General features: G+C 42.4%; 1 long non-coding RNA gene across 1 annotated transcript; it reads left to right on the top strand.

Annotated features, from left to right (window-relative positions):
* Positions 1 to 5765: 5765 nt before the first annotated feature.
* LOC125536046 lies at positions 5766 to 9364 on the top strand. Its single transcript, XR_007294899.1, has 4 exons — positions 5766 to 6410; positions 6876 to 7108; positions 8495 to 8838; positions 8915 to 9364. It is a non-coding gene; the product is annotated as an uncharacterized LOC125536046 (long non-coding RNA).
* Positions 9365 to 9775: the final 411 nt, after the last annotated feature.

Genomic DNA, 9775 nt, shown 5'->3' with positions numbered 1-9775 from the left:
AAGAGAAGAAGGGGAAGAAACAATAAATATTAAGCAAACAGATGCATAGCGATGCATGACATGACAAGTAGCGGTGCTAGGGGTGCCCTAACGCGATATGAGGTGGTACCGGTGAAGGGGGAAACATCCGGGAAAATATCCCCCGTGTTTCGCGTTTTCGGACAGATGAACCGGAGGAGGAAAGTTGCGTGTTCACTATGTTAGGGATGCGTGGCGGACGAACGGGCTGCGTATCCGGATTTGTCTCGTCGTTCTGAGCAACTTTCATGTACAAAGTTTTTACATCCGAGCTCGGTTTATTTTATATTGATTTTAAAGTTTAATTTATTTTCTAGAATTAACATATTATTCTAATTCGGGTTGACTAAGTCAATTTGACTAGTCAAAAGGGGATGTGTGGCCCACATATCATAGACTATTTACCTACAAAATAAATAAATCTAATTTATTTAAAGTGGGGGCCTACATGTCATCTACTACTAGACTAACTTAGCACTACTAAAACTAGCTAAGGAGCAAAAAAATAATTCTAAAACTAATTCACCTAATTAAATTAGACCTAAACTAGTTTTGGGGCAGCCCCACACATATGGGCACATCGGCCACACACACTCACACGCACACACACCTACACAGCACGCACACACGCTGCTAGGGGTTAAGTATGTTTTATGTTAACAGAAGATAGCAATTTGTGAATTTCATAGGATTTAATCCATCCATCAAATGGATTTGGTCCAATGAACACATTTGAGCCTTGTCAAGTGTACTACCTTCCCATATTTTTTTTAGCCCTGCTAACAGTTGTTCAACCGCAGTTTAGAGGCAGTCGAGGAGGTTACTCGATGTAATATTCGCAAAGCTAGCTGCATCTACAGTAATTGATAGTAGCAGGCAACACCAACAGGAGGCGGCGGGAGCAGCAAAGCAGCAGCGAAGCGAGCGGCATGCACGCGGACGCGCTCGTGGGGGCGTGACTGCCGGGGTAGCCAGGGCGTGCGCGCGCAGCAGGCACAACACACGGGCGGCGAGCGCGGCAGGGGGCTGGCGCGCGGGCAAGCAGAAGGCGGGTGGGGCACCGGCGAGCATTAGCAGCAGGCGGAGCTAGCGAGGTCCAAGGCGAGCAGCAAGCCGCAGCGGTAGCGAGGGGCGGAGCCCCGGGGCGGCCACGGCGGCCATGGCGCGTAGCGGCGACTTCGGCAACGGAATCAAGGGGCTAAGGCAGGGGAGCGAGAGGGGAGCTCACAGCGAGCATGAAGGCGAGGTCGGGGAGGTGCAGGGGTGCCCGGAGGTGGTGAATCGACGCGGCGGAGCTCGTTGGCCGAGGCGGAGAAGGCGACGATGCGGCGTGGCGTAGTTCGATTCTGCGCCCATGGTTGATGAAGATGAAGTCGGCAAGTCTCCTGGACGCGGTAGTGTAGCATGAGGTCGCTGGCGGACGCAGTGGTTCGCGACGGCGCGCTCCTGTCCGCCGAGGCGATCTCGATCCAGAGGAGGTAGAGGGTGAGGGAGCGAAGGGGATCGAGCTAGGGTTCACATTGGGAGAGAGGCGTCGAGGGAGGCACTTATCCACCCCGGGGACCCATGGGATGGCTGACACGGTGGCCTCGGCGGGGTGGATGTCCGCCACGCCATGCTCCTGCTCTGTAGCGAGGGAGGAGGTAGTCTAGGCGGGCTGGGCTACACTGTATCACTGGGCTTAAAGTGCATAGCGCATAATAGTTTTAATCTTCCCCCATCTGCTAAATAATATAGCTCGTTATCTATTAATTGAGTGGGAAAATGATTTTGTTTACTGATGAAAGTTAGCACTTAGATTCAAGGAAACATTTTGAGGCCACACACAAAATTTTATTTTATTTGTAAATGTTTAAATTATTGTTTATTTTAAAGTACAAATTTAAATGTTGTTGGACCACCTAAAATATCTCTAGGGTCAATTTAAGAATTCATTTGATGTGGGTTTCTTCATGAAAAACACCTATTGAATATTAGTAATATTATGAACTATTTTGTTTGCATGTTTGAGGACGTAAATATTTGACTTGTACTTTTAAATTTGAATTACTTGGGTTTGGATCAAAGTGATTTTTAGAAAATTAATTGCGATGATATGGCACCATTAGTGTGTGCTTACTGTAGCTTAACTACCGAAGTGTTACATTACCCTAGCGGTAGACCCGAACGATCCCGGTTGAACATGGTGTAGGTACTGCCATGCATAAAGTGACACCAAATTTTGCCAACATGTGGGCATGTCCATGGAAGGCCTCCATGCAAAATTTGAACGATTTTAAACACCAAACGCATGTTGCATCACGTGCGGGCAGTATTTTATGGCCTTTTCATGGGGAAGGCCATAGAAAATGCCTAGAATGTCAGAAAACAACGAAACTAGGCGCATGCTTTCCATGGTGATATGAGTGTGGAAAAAATTTGATTCCATTTTATGGATTTAAAAAAACTGCTTCGATACTTGTCATACCGGCAGACCTGAACGATCCCGGTTGAACATTATGTAGGTCCTGCCGCGCATGAAGTGACACTAAATGTTTCCAGCGCATGGGCATGCCCAAGGTAGTCCTCTTCGCTAAATTTGTATGAATTTGGACATCGAATGCATGTTGTGTCACGTGTGGGCAATATTTAAGGGGTTTTTTATTGGGAAAACCCTAGAAAATGCATATCATGCCATAACGAAATGAAACTTGGCATGCATGCCTTTCATGGTGATGCCAGTGTGTGGAATTTTTTTGGCTCCATTTGGTTAATGTGAAGAGAAAAACTGGTTCGTGACTTACCCTACCGGCAGACCCGAATGATCCCGGTTGAACATGGTGTAGGTCCTTGTCGTGCATGAAATGACACCAAATATTGCCAGCGTAAGGCCTCCATGCAAAAGTTTAACGAATTCGGACACCAAACGCACGTTGCGTCACGTTCGGCTGTGTTTTTATGGATTTTTCACGGGAAAACCCTATAAAATGCATAAAACATCATAACCAACGAAACTTAGCATGCATGTTGGCCATGGTGATGCCAATGTGTGAATAAAATTCGGTCCATTTGGTGGAGGTGAAAAAAAGTTCTTCGAGACTTGCCGTGCCGACCTACCCGAAAGGTTCTGGTTGTACATGGCGTGTTTGCTGCCATGCATGAGATGACACCAAATTTTGCCATCATGTGGGCATACCCAAGGTAGTCCCCCAACCCAAATTTGACATATTCGGACGGTGAATACATGTTGCGTCTCGTGCGGGCAATATTTTAGGGGTTTTTCACTAGGAAAAACCAAGAAATCCGAGGACTGTCCCCGCAACTTCTGCATGCAAATGGGCATATTCTCATGTTAGGCATCCATGCCAGATTTGAATGATTTCCGACACCGTATGTAAGTTGCGACACGTCCGACCATTTATCGAGCTTTTTTGACCGAGAAAACTATAGAAAATGCAAAATTTGTCAAAAACCAAAATAACTTGGTAAGATGCCTTGAATAGATCATACAAGGTCATGAAAAAAAAATAGGGTAACTTCAAGTATGTTGACTTTTGCCAGCGGGTGGGCATGCGAACAAAGTATTTAAATCATAATTTAAACAAGTACTTAAAATTGTTATTCAAATTTTTTCCTATTTCCGTACGTGACAATAGACCGGCCTAGTCGGACGGCCTCCTGTGAACATATTATTTAATTCATGAACTTTTTTTCAAATCGACAAACATTTTCAATTTCATGATATTTTTTGTCCAATTCATGATTTTTTTTTCAAATCGATGAACCTTTTCAATTTCATAAACCTTTTTCATCCTTGGAGCTATGGGTGGGCACAAAAAGCGATAGACTGAAGACCAAACTGAAAAAACAATCTTTTTTGTTTTTTTGTGTTGATGTTGAAAAATTCATGTCACATGTAGCGACGAGCGCGCGTGTCACATGTACCGGCCAACGCGTATGCGGCTGGGCGTCAATTACATGGACCAATCAGATCACTTGCACAAAAAAGTTCATGAATTTCACAAAAACAAATCGTGAACTATTTTTAAATCGTGAACTATTTTTAAATCATGGACTTTTTCTTAAATCGGTGAAATTTTCAAATTCATGAATGTTTTCTTAAATTCGCGAACTTTGTTTTCAACTCCATGCACTTGTTTCCAAACCCACTCACTATTTTCAACTTTTACGAAAAAAATCCAAAACCCGTATTTTTTTTGAAATCCGTTACATATTTTCATAATTGATGAACTTATTTTAAATCTGTGAATACTTGGGCCGGCACAACGGGTACCCAACAGGATTAACGAAAATTGCAAATAAATGGGGCATTCAACTTAGGAAAACTACATGCTAACGGAAGCCTTCTCGGCTACCCGGACATCCTAAGTTTAACATGGTGTTTTTTCTACACAAATACACAAATATTCATGGAAATTAAAAAATGTTTCAATTTTCTGTTCCTACTTTCTGTTTCTTTTAATTACAATTTTTTAATGCATTTCAAAAATTATCCAAAATTCATAAAATGTTTGTGTTGACAATTTTGTTTGCCATTTTTAACAAATGTTCGTAGTTTGACATTCTAAGCAATTTAGAAAGACTCAGACATTTTTTTGGAAATTTTTGTATAATTTTTTAAAAGAGAATATTTGTATTTTATTAACAAAATTTGGAAAGCAAACATTTTTTGAAATTTTGGACAAATTTTTAGAAGGGCGGGCATTTTTTGAAAAAGACAAAGAAAAGGAAAAGAAAAACTAGAAAAATGCAAAAGAAACAAAAGAACTAACAGAAAAAGTGGAAAAAAGACCTGTTCGCTACAGTAAACCGGACGCTGAAAAGATAGTTCTAGTAGTCCACGCTTTTGTAGTAAGACATGAAAGCTTATGAGCGTTTGTGCCTACCAACGAGCGGTCAGCTGTGGGATTATAGGGTTTGATCCCTCGCACTCCCATTTCTTGTTTGATATATTTTTCCCAGTTTCCGCATGCGACAATGGGAAGCCTCGGCCAGGCGGCCTTTTGTGCTTGGCGCCGTCTATATAACTCTACTCCCCGAACGGCGAATCCTATTTGCCGCCCATGGGTGTCAAACAATCGCGGCTTCGCTCAAGCAAAGCGAGCGCCCGACATGACACCGGCCGGCCCACTTCGAGCAAGCAATCAATTTTGGGAACATTTTAGAAGGTTCTCTAAGTTTTTCTACTATTTTGATTTCATTTATAGTTTTTTTCCGGTTTCTTCATATTATTTTTTCTTTCTGCTTATTTCTTCCTTATATTTTTCCTTTTTACCTTATTTTGTGCCTTTCTGTTTCCCATAAATTTAAATTTTCAAAAAATATTCAGAATTTCCAAAAAAATGTTTGAAATTCCAAATTTTGCTCATGTCATAAAAAATTGTTCATTTTCCCCAAATTAACTCACATTTAAAAAAAATTGGAATTCCGAATTCCAATAAAAGTTCAAAATTCCTTTTTTTTCATTTCTTAAAATTGTATATATTAAAAATAGTTCAATGTATTGAAGAAAAGTGTTAACTGTACATTGAAAAAAATTTCGCTACGTATAAAAAATGTTCATCATCTATAGAAATTTGTTAAGCGTGCATTTCAAAAAAGTTCAACATCTCTCCCTAATAATAAACCAGCGATTGCTTTTGGTCTTACGTTGTCAGTGTTTTTGCAGAAAAGTCCCTCTGTTTCTGAGAATTTAACACGCAGTCCTATTTAAGTGGGCAACGTTTTGTTTTTTGTAAAGAAAAAAAAACACCCGACCACAAACAGAGCACGGGCTCGCACTCGCCTCCTCTCCATCTCGCGCAGATGTCCTTGCCGCCGCCACCACCCACGCCGGCCGCTTCCAGTGAGCTCCGGCGCCGCGCAACACGTACCCGAGCTCCCCACAGTCTGCGCCTCCCTCCCCTCTAGCCAGTTTCTCCGCTCCCAGCCTCTATCGCCCGCTCCCATCCCCACCCCCATGGCTAGGGTTTCGGGCAGGGCTTCGCCGGCGCGTCTCCCGCTCGCCGCCTTCTCCCACCACGCCGGCCTCCCTTCCCTAGCTACCCTCCCGTCGTGGAGCACCCTCGCACTGGGCACTCCTTTCTCTCCCCCTCCCGGCTCCTCCCATCGCCGAACTAGAGCACCAACCGCTCCTCCCCCACCCCCCGATTTGGGGCAGCAACACCATGAACTAACACCCAGGCGACGATCTCCTGCTAGTGTGGGTTAGTGTGGGCTTGCTCGATCTGGGGCAGACCGGCCGGTTCCGGTGTGGAGAGAGGAGGAGGAAGGTGAGACGGGAGGCCAAGGCAACAGCGAGATCCATGTCGAGCCGCCATGGCCATGACCAGATCCACGATGAGGTTAAATGGGGCCGGCTGCTCCCTACAGGACGACGAAACTCTCCATGTGTACGTGTTTGTTGTATTTGCCTGCATCTGATGGTTCTTCCAATGTGTGTGCTTAAGAAATACACCTGCAGGTGATGATTCTTCATGATATGTGCCTGGTTCTTGTGTTTCTTCCAGGACATAGAACTACCTGCAATGATTCCTTGTGTGCTTTTGTTCCGGGTTCCTTAGCTTCTTTTGGTGGATTAGCTACTGTATAAAATAAAACAAGCAAGCAGTTCATATGGGTTGATTAGCTGATGCATGTGATGCGTATAAATGGATAATTGAGGTGGGTGTGATTTATTCATGAGATGTACTCTGATTTCTAAGAAAAGGGTTTCTTCTTGGTTGAGAATAATGGAATTTGAGATGTACTGCTATGTGTTTGCTCTCCATCTTGGAATTCTAAGCTACAATTGCTGAAGTGTTGATAGGTTTGAAGTAAGTATTTTGGACTTAACACATTTCTATCAATTGTTTTAGATTGACCCGACGAATTACAAGAGCATCTTATCTGGATTTGGTGTTCTGTTAAAGGAGCAAGGAGCTAGGGGATTCTTCAGGGGATGGGTACCTTGCTTGGTTACAGTGCTCAGGGGGCTTGCAAGTTTGGGTTCTACAAGTTCTTTAAGAAGACCTACTCAGATATGGCTGGGCCTGACAATGCCGTGAAGTACAAGACCCTAATTTACCTTGCAGGTTCAACTTCTGTTGAGGTAATTTCTGATATCACTCTGTGCCCCTTTGAAGCTGTCAAGGTCCGTGTGTAGACACAACCTGGATTTGCTCGTGGAAGTTTTTAGCTGAAACTCCAAAATTCACTTTTCTTGCAAAAAATAAATATGTTAGCCAGACATGAGATTACTGTATGTCTGTCCATCCACACTTGCGCTGCAGTAGAAGAGAGCAACTTAGCATATATGACCCACACAATAATAAAGAATAAGGAAAAGGATTAGATATTTTTATATAGTATAAATAATAAAGAAGCATGACCCCAGACTGTTAAGTATGTCATCTCCAAAGGAGAGTGAAGACAGCTTTTTGTTGGGCTGCCAACTGGGTGAACAAATCCAGATTATGTTATTGTTCCGTACACAATACCTTGCTAAACGATGGTCGTCCTCAGCGAAGAAAGCCATGTCCGTGACCCTCTAAAGAAGAAATAACACAAGCCATAAGAAACAAATGCACTTTCATATACTTAGTAGAAGTCGAACCCACTTGAAAATGAGGAGTGCATAACCGGTTACCATCTAAAGATATTGACATCAGAAATCCTCAGTCACTTCCTTGAACACTTAAATTGCAGGACAAGTTTACATAGACTATTTTGTAAATTAAAATTACTGAATATGAGAACATGAGCAAACAACCAGACAGTAACGGCCTAATGGGCAGTGATTATTCCATGAGTGTCATCCCATAGAATGTTCAAATTCACTGAAATAAGCCAATTCAGCCCTTAACAGTCTAGCCGAACATCTCCCACAGATTTTGCCACTCATCCATGAGAAAAAGGCAGCATCCTTCTTTCTACCGTCGCCTATGATGGCTGTGGTGTCCAGTTCACAATGTATCGAAACATGGTCAATTCCATGACAATGAGCATACCACCCCACATGCAATTCCATGACAATGAGCATGCCACCCCACGTGCACACATGTCACTGCATCCACGCAAGGGAATATTTAAAACTTTAAAAACTAATTTGTCAAGTTGGACATGAGGACGCCCTCTGCGATGTACTCCCTGCACCTGTAGCTTATTGCCATGAATTTGGTCAGAGTTGAGGAACTGGGTCCGGACACATCAAGGGAGATGAAAAGCTCGTCAAGGACAAAGTGAGAAGCCAGAATATAGATGCCAGGCGGGACATGGTGAGATGTGATGCCGATGTCTAATGACACCAGTGGGTCGAGCGACACGGGCTTGTGCCCAGCGACACCGAGAAAGAAGTGTCAATGACAGGCGCCGACCAGTATACGCGTATTATGGGCTTATGGTCCAATTTTGTGTTTTTTATATCAACATGATTATTTTACCGTCAATTTTCTGAATATTGTTAGTGACTAACTATTTCCCAATTTTGTTTATTTAGGTTGGAGAGAATATGTAAGGCTAATGTTTGAGCAGAAAGGAGAGTGAAAAGATGCAAGAGTGATACACCCAAGCACTTGATTTGAGTCAAACCTGGTTTGTTGTACAGCATTCCACTGTATTTGTCCGCACAAATACTTCTTGATATTTACTTATGATAGTTTTTCTCCATAGTTCAGTATCTACAGCTCTATTCTCCTAATATAGTCATATTGTCCATATAAGTGTAGATTTTATTTTGAGTTCTACTTGGATGCCACTCTGAAGGCGAATTCTTCCTGGGTGCATCATGCACATGTGTCTTGCCATTCTATATTCTCAAGTCTGAACTTCAGATTCTCAAAGGTTTCGAACACCACTTTGACCTACGACAAATATTTGGACTATTTAATCTAGTGACACTGATCATAGCCGCCCGCAGGTTTTATTCACTCACCAGCTCTGATTTTTGGTGTACACGGTACACCGTGAGGCAAGTAGGTTGACATGTCACCGTGAGGCAAGAAAGTTGACATTTTGATCTGTTATCATGAGTGTCATGTTTACTCTTGTAGTTCAGTTGTTAAGCTTAAGCTAAAGATCTGATTGTACTGTCTAGAGGTGGAATGGCTAAGCTCTCTTTATAATCCTTTTACTGGATATCTTGCAAATGACACACTAAAGGGCATGAAGTTATTAGGTGTGTGGGTATCAGTCCACTATGTTCTTATGTCTATGGATCCGCGAAATGTTTGACGCTTTATTGGTTTTGGTCACAAAAATGTTTGGTGTACATGCTTTCATCTTGAATATATGTAGCTCTAAATAATGCTACTTCCCAGTTAGTTCATTGAAGTAATAATACAATCAATTGGATGTTCTTCTACTGTTATATATGGATCTAACGGAAAAAATGTTGTTTTGATATCATTGTATTTCTCCATAGTTCATTATCAACATCTTTATTCTCCTAATACAATCATATTATCCATATAAGTGCAGCTTTTAGTTCGTAAAAGTACTTTGTACTTTGCCCAATTGATTTTGCTAGATCCCCTGTTTGTACAGTATGGATGAAACGCCTTGCAATTATTTCACTAGATCAATTGTGACATCCTGATTTTTGCCCTCTCTTATTTGCCTGATTTTCATTTGGATTTATTTTGAAAATTGGGGTTTTTGAATCTTTTCATATGGACTTAAACACTTGGGTACCATTGGCTTTCACCCAAGTGCATCATTCCCCTCTCTAATCATCATTCCCCTCCTGATCCACCTCACAATAATCTTGGGAATATTTTTC

This window comes from Triticum urartu, chromosome 2 (assembly GCF_003073215.2).
Source record: "Triticum urartu cultivar G1812 chromosome 2, Tu2.1, whole genome shotgun sequence".
Lineage (NCBI taxonomy): Eukaryota > Viridiplantae > Streptophyta > Magnoliopsida > Poales > Poaceae > Triticum > Triticum urartu.
The sequence above is the reverse complement of the archived record's forward strand: the minus strand, read 5'-3'. Positions and strand labels throughout refer to the sequence as shown.